The sequence below is a fragment of the Nerophis ophidion genome, linkage group LG01, assembly GCF_033978795.1.
Source record: "Nerophis ophidion isolate RoL-2023_Sa linkage group LG01, RoL_Noph_v1.0, whole genome shotgun sequence".
Classification (NCBI taxonomy): Eukaryota; Metazoa; Chordata; class Actinopteri; order Syngnathiformes; family Syngnathidae; genus Nerophis; species Nerophis ophidion.
In genome coordinates this window covers 12,842,557-12,856,808 of record NC_084611.1, presented here as the reverse complement: position 1 = coordinate 12,856,808, position 14,252 = coordinate 12,842,557, and the positions used below count along the sequence as shown (strand labels likewise).

Genomic DNA, 14,252 nt, shown 5'->3' with positions numbered 1-14,252 from the left:
GTACCAAAATATGAATGAGGTGTGTACCTACAAAATTTGCTGAAAAAAAAGCTAGCATAGTAATGTTAGCATACTAAAATGCTGACCGTAACACGTGTCTTTATATTACTCTAAAAAAATGTACATTAAAAATGTGTTAAAAAAAAAAAGCCATCATGTTAAAGTTCCATGCTTTAAGTACCAAAATATGATGGAAGTGTGTACCTCCAAAATTAGCTAAATAAAGGTATGCATGCTAATGTTAGCACACTAAAATTCTGACCGAAAAATGTGTCTATATATTACTCTGACAGATGTAGATTAAAAATGTCTTTAAAAATCCAGCATGCTAACGTTGCATGCCTCAAGTACCAAAATATGAATGAGGTGTGTACCTACAAAATTTGCTGAAAAAAAAGCTAGCATAGTAATGTTAGCATACTAAAATGCTGACCGTAACATGTGTCTTTATATTACTCTAAAAAAATGTACATTAAAAATGTGTTAAAAAAAAAAAGCCATCATGTTAAAGTTCCATGCTTTAAGTACCAAAATATGATGGAAGTGTGTACCTCCAAAATTAGCTAAATATATGTTAGCATGCTAATGTTAGCACACTAAAATGCTGACCGAAAAATGTGTCTATATATTACTCTGACAGATGTAGATTAAAAATGTGTTTAAAAATCCAGCATGCTAACGTTGCATGCCTCAATTACCAAAATATGACTGAGGTGTGTACCTACAAAATTTGCTGAAAAAAAGCTAGCATAGTAATTTTAGCATACTAAAATGTTTTTATATTACTCTAAGAAATGTACATTAAAAATTGGTTTAAAAAGCCACCATGCTAAAGTTGCATGCTTTAAGTACTAAAATGATGATGGAAGTGTGTACCTCCAAAATTAACTAACTGAAGGTTAGCGTGCTAATTTTAGCATACTAAATGCTGACCATAAATATTGAAAACGTGTTTCAAAAACTAGCATGCTAACGTTGCATGCCTCAACTACCAAAATATGTGTATGCCTTCAAAATTAGCTAAATAAAGGTTAGCATGCTAATGTTAGCACACCAGGTAGCCCGTAAGGACCAGATGAGTAGCCCGCTGGCCTGTTCTAAAAATAGCTCAAATAGCAGCACTTACCAGTGAGCTGCCTCTATTTTTTAAATTTTATTTATTTACTAGCAAGCTGGTCTCGCTTTGCTCGACGTTTTTGGATCTAAGAGAGACAAAACTCAAATAGAATTTGAAAATCCAAGAAAATATTTTAAAGACTTGGTCTTCACTTGTTTAAATAAATTCATTAACTTTTTTACTTTGCTTCTTATAACTTTCAGAAAGACAATTTTAGAGAGAAAAATACAACCTTAAAAATGATTTTAGGATTTTTAAACACATAACTTTTTACCTTTTAAATTCCTTCTTTTTTCCTGACAATTTAAATCAATGTTCAAGTATTTAATTGTTTTATTGTAAAGAATAATAAATACATTCTAATTTAATTCTTCATTTTAGTTTCTGTTTTTTCAACGAAGAATATTTGTGAAATATTTCTTCAAACTTATTATGAATAAAATTAAAAAATATATATTCTGGCGAATCTAGAAAATCTGTAGAATCAAATTTAAATCTTATTTCAAAGTCTTTTGAATTTCTTTTAAAATTTTTATTCTGGAAAATCTAGAAGAAATAATGATTTGTCTTTGTTAGAAATATAGCTTGGTCCAATTTGTTATATATTCTAACAAAGTGCAGATTGGATTTTAACTTATTTAAAACATGTCATCAAAATTCTAAAATTAATCTTAATCAGGAAAAATTACTAATGATGTTCCATAAATTATTTTTTTTATTTTTTCAAAAAAATTCGAATTAGCTGGGTTTTTCTAGTCATTTTTTTCGGTTGAATTTTGAATTTTAACGAGTCGAAATTGAAGATAAACTATGTTTCAAAATTTAATTTCCATTTTTACGTGTTTTCTCCTCTTTTAAACCGTTCAATTAAGTGTTTTTTTCATCATTTATTCTCTACAAAAAACCTTCCGTAAAAGGAAAAAAAATGTACGACGGAATGACGGACAGAAATACCCATTTTTTTAATATATATATAGATTTATTTATTAAAGTTAAATTGAGCAAATTGGCTATTTCTGGCAATTTATTTAAGTGTGTATCAAACTGGTAGCCCTTCGCATTAATCAGTATCCAAGAAGTAGCTCTTGCTTTCAAAAAGGTTGTAAGGGGTGTACATTAAAAATGTATTTAAAAAGCTAGCATGCTAACATTGAAAGCCTCAAGTACCAAAATATGACGTCGGTGTATATTTCCAAAATTCAATCAATCAATCAATCAATCAATGTTTATTTATATAGCCCCAAATCACAAATGTCTCAAAGGACTGCACAAATCATTACGACTACAACATCCTCGGAAGAACCCACAAAAGGGCAAGGAAAACTCACACCCAGTGGGCAGGGAGAATTCACATTCAGTGGGACGCCAGTGACAATGCTGACTATGAGAAACCTTGGAGAGGACCTCAGATGTGGGCAACCCCCCCCCCCCCCCTCTAGGGGACCGAAAGCAATGGATGTCGAGCGGGTCTAACATGATACTGTGAAAGTTCAATCCATAGTGGCTCCAAGACAGCAGCGAGAGTCCCGTCCACAGGAAACCATCTCAAGCGGATCAGCAGCGTAGAGATGTCCCCAACCGATACAGGCGAGCGGTCCATCCTGGGTCCCGACGAGCGGTCCATCCTGGGTCTCGACTCTGGACAGCCAGTACTTCATCCATGGTCATCGGACCGGACCCCCTCCACAAGGGAGGGGGGGACATAGGAGAAAGAAAAGAAGCGGCAGATCAACTGGTCTAAAAAGGAGGTCTATTTAAAGGCTAGAGTATACAGATGAGTTTTAAGGTGAGACTTAAATGCTTCTACTGAGGTGGCATCTCGAACTGTTACCGGGAGGGCATTCCAGAGTACTGGAGCCCGTAAGGAAAACGCTCTGTAGCCCGCAGACTTTTTTTGAGCTCTAGGAATCACTAATAAGCCGGAGTCTTTTGAACGCAGATTTCTTGCCGGGACATATGGTACAATACAATCGGCAAGATAGGATGGAGCTAGACCGTGTAGTATTTTATACGTAAGTAGTAAAACCTTAAAGTCACATCTTAAGTGCACAGGAAGCCAGTGCAGGTGAGCCAGTACAGGCGTAATGTGATCAAACTTTCTTGTTCTTGTCAAAAGTCTAGCAGCCGCATTTTGTACCAACTGTAATCTTTTAATGCTAGACATGGGGAGACCCGAAAATAATACGTTACAGTAGTCGAGACGAGACGTAACAAACGCATGGATAATGATCTCAGCGTCTTTAGTGGACAAAATGGAGCGAATTTTAGCGATATTACGGAGATGAAAGAAGGCCGTTTTAGTAACGCTTTTAATGTGTGACTCAAATTAGCTAAACAAAGGTTAGCATGCTAATGTTAGCATGCTAACAGGTATCATTCTTTAGGCCACAAAATATTTGAAGCTTGACCCAGGCCGCACTTTGGACATAAGATACAAAATACATTAAAAAGAGTTCAAATGAAAGCTACAAATAAACAAACCACTCTGATAAACAAACACATTTGACGTTTGTTTGAAATACCGGGACTCTTCCTCACCATAGACGATCTTTGTCGGAACCCTTTAAACATTTCCGCGCACGCGCAGACGCCGCGGGGTGACGGCAGCCCGGCTTAATTTCGTCCTCCTCTCCGTGCCGTCCCGGTGCGGAGCGGCGCCAGAGCCGGACCCAGCTGACGCCCTGACGCCCTGACGCCGCAGGTAGGTCGACCTTCCCCGTCACCGGTGGCCGTTAACGGGAGGATTTGGCTGCTTTGTGACCGCGAGGTTCGGTTCGATAAGTAGAAAACACTTTCTCCTTTCCCGCCTTTTTTTTTTTTTTTTTTTTTTAAAGAAGCTTTGTTCAATGTTTGTGTTGTTATTTGTGTGTTGTTACGTGTGTGTTTTTATGTGTGTGTGTGGCGACCTCACCTGTGTGGTCACCTGTCAACAGCACTTTGTCAGTCTGCACCTGCACGTTCACTGTCACGTGACACACTTCGGCTCCTCCCACCGACACTGCAGTCGGGGGTGTCCTAACTTTTTCCGCGGAAAAATGATATCACGCAGGTCCATTTTAATATTTTTCATTTACAAAACCAATTTGTAGATTTAAAAGAAAAAAAAACCTTTAGAGCTGCTCTAAAGTTTGGTCCCAGGGACATCCATCCTTTTTTTACCGCTTGTCCCTTTCGGGGTCGCGGGGGGTTGCTGGTGCCTATCTCAGCTGCGTTTCCGGCGGAAGGCAGGGTACACCTTAGACCAGTTTATCCATCCATTACCTACCGCTTATTTCCCGGGGGGGGGGCGTGCCTAACTCAGCTACAATCGGGCGGAAGGCGGCGTACACCCTGGACAAGTCGCCACCTTCAAAACACTGTCTTATGGTAAAAACATCCATCATCCATCCATTTCCTACCGCTTATTCCCTTTCGGGGTCGCGGGGGGCGCTGGCGCCTATCTCAGCTACAATCGGGCGGAAGGCGGCGTACACCCTGGACAAGTCGCCACCTTCAAAACACTGTCTTATGTTAAAAACATCCATCCATCCATCCATTTTCTACCGCTTATTCCCTTTCGGAGTCGCGGGGGGCGCTGGCGCCTATCTCAGCTACAATCGGGCGGAAGGCGGGGTACACCCTGGACAAGTCGCCACCTTCAAAACACAGTCTTATGGTGAAAACATCCATCCATCCATCCATTTTCTACCGCTTATTCCCTTTCAGGGTCGCGGGGGGCGCTGGCGCCTATCTCAGCTATAATCGGGCGGAAGGCGGGGTACACCCTGGACAAGTCGCCATCTTCAAAACACTGTCTTATGTTAAAAACATCCATCCATCCATCCACTTTCTACCGCTTATTCCCTTTCGGGGTCGCGGGGGGCGCTGGCGCCTATCTCAGCTACAATCGGGCGGAAGGCGGGGTACACCCTGGACAAGTCGCCACCTTCAAAACACTGTCTTATGGTAAAAACATCCATCCAATCATCCATCCATTTCTACCGCTTATTCCCTTTCGGGGTCGCGGGGGGCGCTGGTGCTTATCTCAGCTACAATCGGGCAAAAGGCGGGGTACACCCTGGACAAGTCGCCACCTTCAAAACACTGTCTTATGTTAAAAACATCCATCCATCCATTTTCTACCGCTTATTCCCTTTCGGGGTCGCGGGGGGCGCTGGCGCCTATCTCAGCTACAATCGGGCGGAAGGCGGGGTACACCCTGGACAAGTCGCCACCTTCAAAACACTGTCTTATGTTAAAAACATCCATCCATCCATTTTCTACCGCTTATTCCCTTTCGAGGTTGCGGGGGGCGCTGGCGCCTATCTCAGGTACAATCGGGCGGAAGGCGGGGTACACCCTGGACAAGTCGCCACCTTCAAAACACTGTCTTATGGTAAAAACATCCATCCAATCATCCATCCATTTTCTACCGCTTATTCCCTTTCGGGGTCGCGGGGGGCGCTGGCGCCTATCAGCTACAATCGGGCGGAAGGCGGGGTACACCCTGGACAAGTCGCCACCTTCAAAACACTGTCTTATGTTAAAAACATCCATCCATCCATTTTCTACCGCTTATTCCCTTTCGAGGTTGCGGGGGGCGCTGGCGCCTATCTCAGGTACAATCGGGCGGAAGGCGGGGTACACCCTGGACAAGTCGCCACCTTCAAAACACTGTCTTATGGTAAAAACATCCATCCAATCATCCATCCATTTTCTACCGCTTATTCCCTTTCGGGGTCGCGGGGGGCGCTGGCGCCTATCAGCTACAATCGGGCGGAAGGCGGGGTACACCCTGGACAAGTCGCCACCTTCAAAACACTGTCTTATGGTAAAAACATCCATCCAATCATCCATCCATTTTCTACCGCTTATTCCCTTTCGGGGTCGCGGGGGGCGCTGGCGCCTATCAGCTACAATCGGGCGGAAGGCGGGGTACACCATGGACAAGTCGCCACCTTCAAAACACTGTCTTATGTTAAAAACATCCATCCATCCATTTTCTACCGCTTATTCCCTTTCGGGGTCGCGGGGGGTGCTGGTGCTTAACTCAGCTACAATCGGGCAGAAGGCGGTGTACACCCTAGACAAGTCGCCACCTTCAAAACACTGTCTTATGGTAAAAACAGTTATTGATTTTAATTTTTTTAGCAATGACCGTTAAAAAAAAATAGAAATTCCACTAAAATTCTTAGGGATCCAAAAGAGTCCCACTCATAAGTGTTAAAAATATAAATATATATATATTTTTTTACTTTCAACACTTAAGTCTCTAGATCCCGCTTCCGCCATCCTAGTCACTGCCGTTGTGTCCTTGGGCAAGACACTTTACCCACCTGCTCCCAGTGCCACCCACACTGGTTTAAATGTAACTTAGATATTGGGTTTCACTATGTAAAGCGCTTTGAGTCACTAGAGAAAAGCGCTATATAAATATAATTCACTTCACTTCACATGAATTATCGGTCAATAATATGTTTAGATTTTTTTTTAAATGTTTATTTTATGCCCCTTTTTGTCAATTAAAACGTTTTTACATGGAAAACACACAAAATATGCAATATTTTCCCCCCCAAAAAATTTTTCAAAGTGAAATATTAGATTTCAAGTAATTGGAGCCTTAAATATGTCAATAATTCATAACAACATTGATTTTAATTGATTTTAAAATTTTGAACAATGACTGTTTGAAAAAAAAAAATAAATCCCACTAAAATTCTCAGGGACCCAAAATGGTCCCACTCATAAGTGTTAAAAATATAAATATATATATATTTTTTACTTTCAACACTTAAGTCTCTAGATCAACTTCAGATCAATCAGTCAATAAAATGTTTAGATTTTTTAAAATGTATATTTTATGCCCTTTTTGTCAATTAAAACCTTTTTTTACATGTAAAACACAGAAAATATGCAATATTTTCCCCCAAAAAATATTTCAAAGTGAAATATTAGATTTCAAGTAATTGGAGCCTTAAATATGTCAATAATTCATAACAACATTGATTTTAATTGATTTAAAAATTTTGAACAATGAATGTTAAAAAAAAAATTTTAAATCCCACTAAAATTCTCAGGGACCCAAAATGGTCCCACTCATAAGTGTTAAAAATATAAATATATATATATTTTTTACTTTCAACACTTAAGTCTCTTCTAAATCAACTTCAGATCTATCAGTCAATAATATGTTTTGATTTTTTTAAATGTATATTTTATGCCCTTTTTGTCAATTAAAACCTTTTTTTACATGGAAAACACAGAAAATATGCAATATTTTCCTCCCAAAAATATTTCAAAGTGAAATATTAGATTTCAAGTATTTGGAGCCTTAAATATGTCAATAATTCATAACAACATTGATTTAAATTTATTTTAAAATTTTGAACAATGACAGTTTAAATTTTTTTTTTCAATCCCACTAAAATTCTCAGGGACCCAAAAGGTCCCACTCATAAGTGTTAAAAATAATTTATATATGTGTGTGTATATTATATATATATATATATATACACACACACACACACACATACATTTTATTTATTTTTTACTTTCAACACTTAAGTCTCTAAATCAACTTCAGATCTATCCGTCAATAATATTTTTTGATTTTTTAAAAATATATATTTTATTACCTTTTTGTCAATCAAAACCTTTTTTTACATGGTAAACACACAAAATATGCAATATTTCCCCACAAAAAATGTCAAAGTGGAATATTTGATGTGAATTAGTGCCTCGAATCAGTCAATACTTCATATTAATTTTAATTTACATATTTATTAGTAACTTTTTTTTTTTATCACAGTAAAAGTCCTGGGGACTCTAAAGGGTTCTGCTCATAATTGTTAAAAAAATAATCAATAAATATATATATATTTTTTTTTTCTTTCAACACTTACGTCTCTAGATCAACTTCAGATCTATCCGTTAATTATACGTTTTGATTATTTTTATGTCTATTTTATGCCCTTTTTGTTAATTAAAACGTTTTCTTTTTACATGGCAAACACACAAAATATGCAACATTTTCCTCCCAAAAATATTTCAAAGTGAAATATCACATTTCAAGTAATTGGAGCCTTAAATATGTCAAGAATTCATAACAACATTGATTTTAATTTATTATTAATTTTCGAACAATGGCAGTTTAACAATTTTTATTAAAATCCCCACTAAAATTCTCAGGAACCCAAAAAGGTCCCACTTATAAGTGTTAAATATATATATATATATATATATATATATATATGTATATGTAGGTGTGGGGAAAAATCACAAGACTACTTCATCTCTACAGAACTGTTTCATGAGGGGTTCCCTCAATCATCAGGAGATTTTAATGGAAGCATTCACATACAATGGTTTATATAGGGCACAGAGTGGGTGGGTACAAGCAGGCGTAGGGTGTGGTGATTGGCTCATGTGTTACCTAGGAGGTAACACAACAGGAACAACATTAAATTGAGCTACAGCTGTATGAATAACATACAACAAATCATTTCAAACCACAACAAAGCAATTGCAAAAGGACTGCCTACCCCCAGACTAAACGACTCTGAAACCAATAATGAATGTAACTGTCGCAAGAAACCTGATTGCCCTCTCAACGGAGGGTGCTTACAGACATCAGTCGTTTACCAAGCAAAGGTAACACGCAAGGACATTAACACATCCGACACGTACGTAGGATTAACCGAAGGAGCGTTCAAAACAAGATGAAATAATCACAACGCCTCCTTTAGAAACCAGACTTTGCGGAATTCTACAGAACTCAGCAAACACATTTGGAACCTCAAAGACAATAATGTTGAATATTCAATAACATGGCCAATTCTTGCAACTAGCACACCTTACAACAGTGGTAATAAAAGATGCAACCTATGCTTAAAAGAGAAACTGTTTATTATATATCATCCAGATCTATCATCCCTCAACAAGCGCAGTGAAATCATTTCAACATGCCGCCACAGACGGAAACACCTCCTAGGTAACACATGAGCCAATCACCACACCCTACGCCTGCTTGTACCCACCCACTCTGTGCCCTATATAAACCATTGTATGTGAATGCTTCCATTAAAATCTCCTGATGATTGAGGGAACCCCTCATGAAACAGTTCTGTAGAGATGAAGTAGTCTTGTGATTTTTCCCACACCTACATATTGCGCTCTACCACGGTATCGAGCACTATTCTCTGGATAATCCAATCAAGACATATATATATATATATATATATATATATATATATATACATATATATACACACTTTATTTATTTTTTTACTTTCAACACTTAAGTCTTTAGGTCAACTTCAGATCCATCTGTTGATTATAAATTTAGATTATTTTACGTAGGAGGCCACGGGGAAGACCCAGGACACGTTGGGAAGACTATGTCTCCCGGCTGGCCCTGGAACGCCTCGGGATCCCCCGGGAAGAGCTAGACGAAGTGGCTGGGGAGAGGGAAGTCTAGGGTTCCCTGCTTAGGCTGCTGCCCCCGCGACCCGACCTCGGATAAGCGGGAGAAGATGGATGGATGGATTATTTTTATATTTATTTTAAGCCCTTTTTGTCAATAAAACGTTTTTTTTTCATGGCAAAAACACAACATTTGCAATATTTTTCTCCAAAAATAGTTCAAAGTGAAATATTAGATGTGAAGTAAATGGAGATTTTTTTTTTCATATATTTTATGCCCTTTTTGACAATTTAAAAAAATTTGATATGGCAAACACACAAAATATGCGATATTAAATATATTTCCAGGTTGAATTTGTCAATAATTCATTACAACACTGGTTTTGATACATTATTAGTTTTTGAGCAATGACAGTTAAATAAAAATCCCACTAAAATTCTTGCAATATCAAATATATTTCAAAGTGGAATATTTCATGTGAAATATTTGGAGACTTATTTAAAAGTGTTTAAAATAAGTCACACTTTTTCATAAAACTTTTCAACACTAAATCAATTTCACATCTATCCGTTTTTTATAAATTTGTATTATTATTATTGTTTTTCTATATGCCAAATGCACAAAATATGCAATATTTAATATATTTCAAGGTTGAATATGTCAATAATTCATTAGAACACTGGTTTTGATACGCTTTGAGTCACTAGAGAAAAGCGCTATATAAATATAATTCACTTCACTTCACATGGGCGTTTTCTTACTCTCTGGCGGACCGGGTGTGTTTAGAAGCAGAGTCACCAGTGCCGTCTACTGCAGTGATTGCAACAAGCGACGTTCCCAGACAGTCCCATCATAATGTGTTTATGAACAACAATTATAGCAATGACTGTTGGAAAGGAGTCAATTAGCGTGAGAAGAAATTGTGCCACTTGGCAAACTTTTTGTCATCTGCCGGCGTATTCCCGACAGTTCGGGGGGAAAATTCGCTGGGTTCATTATTCGGCAGCATCAAATATTTGATATCCTCGCTCTGCTCTTTTGCGCGCCAGCCCGTCTTTTTTTTTTTTTTCTTTTGTCCTGCGCGTCAAACACGAGTGACAAAAGTTGGTAGAGGGGGGTTTGAGAGCGGGGAAATCTTTTTTTAGCCTCCCCCGCTTCAATCTGCCGTCTGCTGGGGCCGCCTTTGAAGCGCAGAGACAACATAAAAGTAGAAATCCCTGCAAGCAGAAACAGCGCCGAGATGAACGCCGTCGTGGAGCGGGTCCACCTGCTCTTTTCATGTGTTGAAGTGGACTGGAGTCAACTCATTAGCATAAAAATAATCACACTTCATTCCTGCGACACTGCAAAACATAGGAAAAAAATAGTAGACGAAGAAAACACACACACACACACACACACACATACACACACTCTTGTATTTCTTACCTTCTTGAGACCTGAGAAAAACGCCTACCTCTTTAGGACCACCCTTTCTAGATATATAAAGATTTGTATTTACAACATTAATAATTAGAGATGTCCGATAATGTTGTCCAACTCTTAATTACCGATATCAACCGATACCGATATATACAGTTGTGGAATTAACATATTATTATGCCTAATTTTGTTGTGATTCATTAAACAATGTAACAAGGTTTTCCAAAATAAATCAACTCAAGGCTTCACGGTGGCAGAGGGGTTAGTGCGTCTGCCTCACAATACGAAGGTCCTGCAGTCCTGGGTTCAAATCCAGGCTCGGGATCTTTCTGTGTGGAGTTTGCATGTTCTCCCCGTGAATGCGTGGGTTCCCTCCGGGTACTCCGGCTTCCTCCCACCTCCAAAGACATGCACCTGGGGATAGGTTGATTGGCAACACTAAATGGTCCCTAGTGTGTGAATGTGAGTGTGAATGTTGTCTGTCTATCTGTGTTGGCCCTGTGATGAGGTGGCGACTTGTCCAGGGTGTATCCCGCCTTCCGCCCGATTGTAGCTGGGATAGGCGCCAGCGCCCCCCGCGACCCCGAAAGGGAATAAGCGGTAGAAAATGGATGGATGGAAATCAACTCAAGTTATTGAAAAAAACTGCCATTGGGTGGAAATTGGGTGAAATTCGTGAGAATGGTTGATTTTCGGGAAGGTCACTGAAATTCGGGAGTCTCCCGGGAAAATCGGGAGGGTTGGCAAGTATACCTGGGAGACGTAACTGTTCTGTACTTCTCCCTACGTCCGTGTACCACTCCGTACGGCGGCGTTTTAAAAAGTCATAAATTTTACTTTTTGAAACCAATACTGACAATTTCCGATATTACATTTTAAAGCATTTATCGGCCGATAATATCGGCAGCCCAATATTATCGGACATCTCTATTAATAATATATACATACTATGAAAATATAAAAAAGCCTGTTTTGAAAAATGAGTTGGAATTTCCCAGGAAAAGGGTCACAATTTCACAAGAAAAACAAAAAATGTTGGCAGTAGTATAATAAAATTTGTCATTTTTAACAACGCAAGTCAAAATGTTACAAGAAAAACCTGAACATTTGTGCAATATTATGATAAAAGTCGGAATTTTACTCAGTAACAGTCGCAATTTTACGATAAAAGCTTAAAATGTTGGCAAGTTTATGAAAAGAGTTGTAATTTTACTCGACAAAAAAGTCACAGTTATATAAGAAAACATAAACATTTTGGCAATATTATAATAATGTTTGGAATTTTACAAAAAAATTTCACTATTTTACAAGAACAACAAAATAAATTGGCAACGTTGTGTTAAAAGTCCAAATTTTATATGACAAATGTCGCCATTTTGGATTAAAAAGTAATCATTTTATGAAAAAAATATTGCAAGATAACAAAAACAAAAAGAATTTGAGAAATTGTTCCCAATTTTATAAGAAAAATGTCGACACGTGAGAAAAAGACTGCTTTTGTTCATTTTTTGTTTATAATTGGTTTTAATTTTCATTATTTACTTGAAGTTTTTACAGTATGTATCTATATACATATTTTTTTTATTTATTTATTTAATTATGGCCAAAGGGGGCCCATTTCAATTTCTTACATGCACTTGTTATTTCATATGTTGACCAGAGGGGGAGCACTGTTAAACAGACGCTGTCAAAATGAAAAAGGACTACCTCTTTGGGAAGACCCTTTCTAGATATATAAAGATTTATAAATACATATATATGCAAGTATAACAAAGTTTTGTTTTTTAATCTTCATTATTTATTTCAAGTTATAACAGTGCGTCCCTATATACATAATTTTTATTTTTTTTATAATTAATTTTGGCCAAAGGGAGCACATTTTATTCCTTACACACACATGTTATTACATATGTTGGCCAGAGGGGGAGCACTTACATTTTTTTACATACACTTGCTATTTCATATGTTCACCAGAGGGGGAGCACTTTTAAAACCGACACTGTCAGTTTGAACAAGGACTACCGCTTTGGGACCACCCTTTCTAGCTATGTAAAGATTTATATATATATACTATGCAAATATAACAAAGGTTTGGTTTTTAAACGTCATTATTTACTTCAAGTTATTACAGTATGTCTCTATATACATATATATTTATTTTTTTTAAATTAAATTTGGCCAAAGGGGGCGCATTTTGATTTCTTACACACACTTGTTGTTACATATGTTGGCCAAAGGGGGAGCACTTCAATTTATTTACACACACCTGTTATTTCATATACTCCCTCCGTTTCGGGACTATTCTAATTTTGATGGATTGAATTAGCTAAACGCACCGCAAATAAAATAAAATAAAATGTAATAATATGTATTATTTCCGGCGGGCTTTGTGGCGTCCTATGCTGGTCGGCGGTCCTTGAACGCGGCGTATGAACGCTTGTATGTCCAATGTGTAAAATCAAACATCTTAGTTGTAACTTGTTTTTATGCATGTTTGCCGGTGCAAAAGTAATAATCACAATTTTTGATTAGTCGCGATTAATCACACGATTATTCGTTGGCATGAAAACATTCAATGCACCACCGAAACTCAACTTTGAATATAGATTTAAAAAACAAAAAATTGATATAAATTAGTAATGAAAAACCACTTGTAAAAATAATAATAAAATAAATCGCAGTATATATATGTAAAAAATTGTTGATCAATAAATACAATTAAAGGTAAAAGGCTTGTCAAAGGTTTTTAATTGCAGTAAATGCAAAAATCATTAGTATCCATCCATCCATCCATCATCTTCCGCTTATCCGAGGTCGGGTCGCGGGGGCAGCAGCCTAAGCAGGGAAGCCCAGACTTCCCTCTCTCCAGCCCCTTCGTCTAGCTCTTCCCGGGGGATCCCGAGGCGTTCCCAGGCCAGCCGAAATCATCAGTATATGTTTCTCTAATGCATAATAATGTATCAAAAAAGCTTTAAGCCCCACTTTTTGCTCAAAGGTGGAAAACTATTCCTGCAACCCAACACCACGCACTAAAACCACAAGAAGCGTGTACAGTTCCACCTTATTTCACGTTTTTAAACGTGTCTTTATGAAGTTTGACACACATTCATTGACCCCCCCAAAAAAATGCTGTTTTTTTTTTTAACCGTCCAACAAGTCAAGAAAGAGAAATTGTTGCATTCCTGATTGGTCCTCCAGAGATATGACCAACAAGCAGACAAGAGGCTCGTCAACCACCCACATTTCAATTCGGGGTCACAAGTTTGGAAATATCATCCCGGTTCCGACTCTGTCTGCAGCTGCGCTAACGAG

The 14,252-nt window shown here is 37.9% G+C and overlaps 1 protein-coding gene across 2 annotated transcripts in view; it reads left to right on the top strand.

Moving 5' to 3' along the window:
- The first annotated feature begins 3,682 nt into the window (after positions 1 to 3,682).
- The window catches only part of LOC133550306 (spermatid perinuclear RNA-binding protein-like), a 56,547-nt gene continuing 45,977 nt past the window's right edge, over positions 3,683 to 14,252 (top strand). The window contains exons 1-2 of one of the 2 annotated variants that reach the window (XM_061896411.1): positions 3,683 to 3,818; positions 14,240 to 14,252. The exon at positions 14,240 to 14,252 is cut by the window's right edge and continues 81 nt beyond it. The gene's annotated coding sequence lies outside the window, so the exon portion shown is untranslated. Of the gene's footprint in view, positions 3,819 to 14,138 lie in introns of both variants that reach the window. The other variant, XM_061896410.1, reaches the window with a different exon arrangement.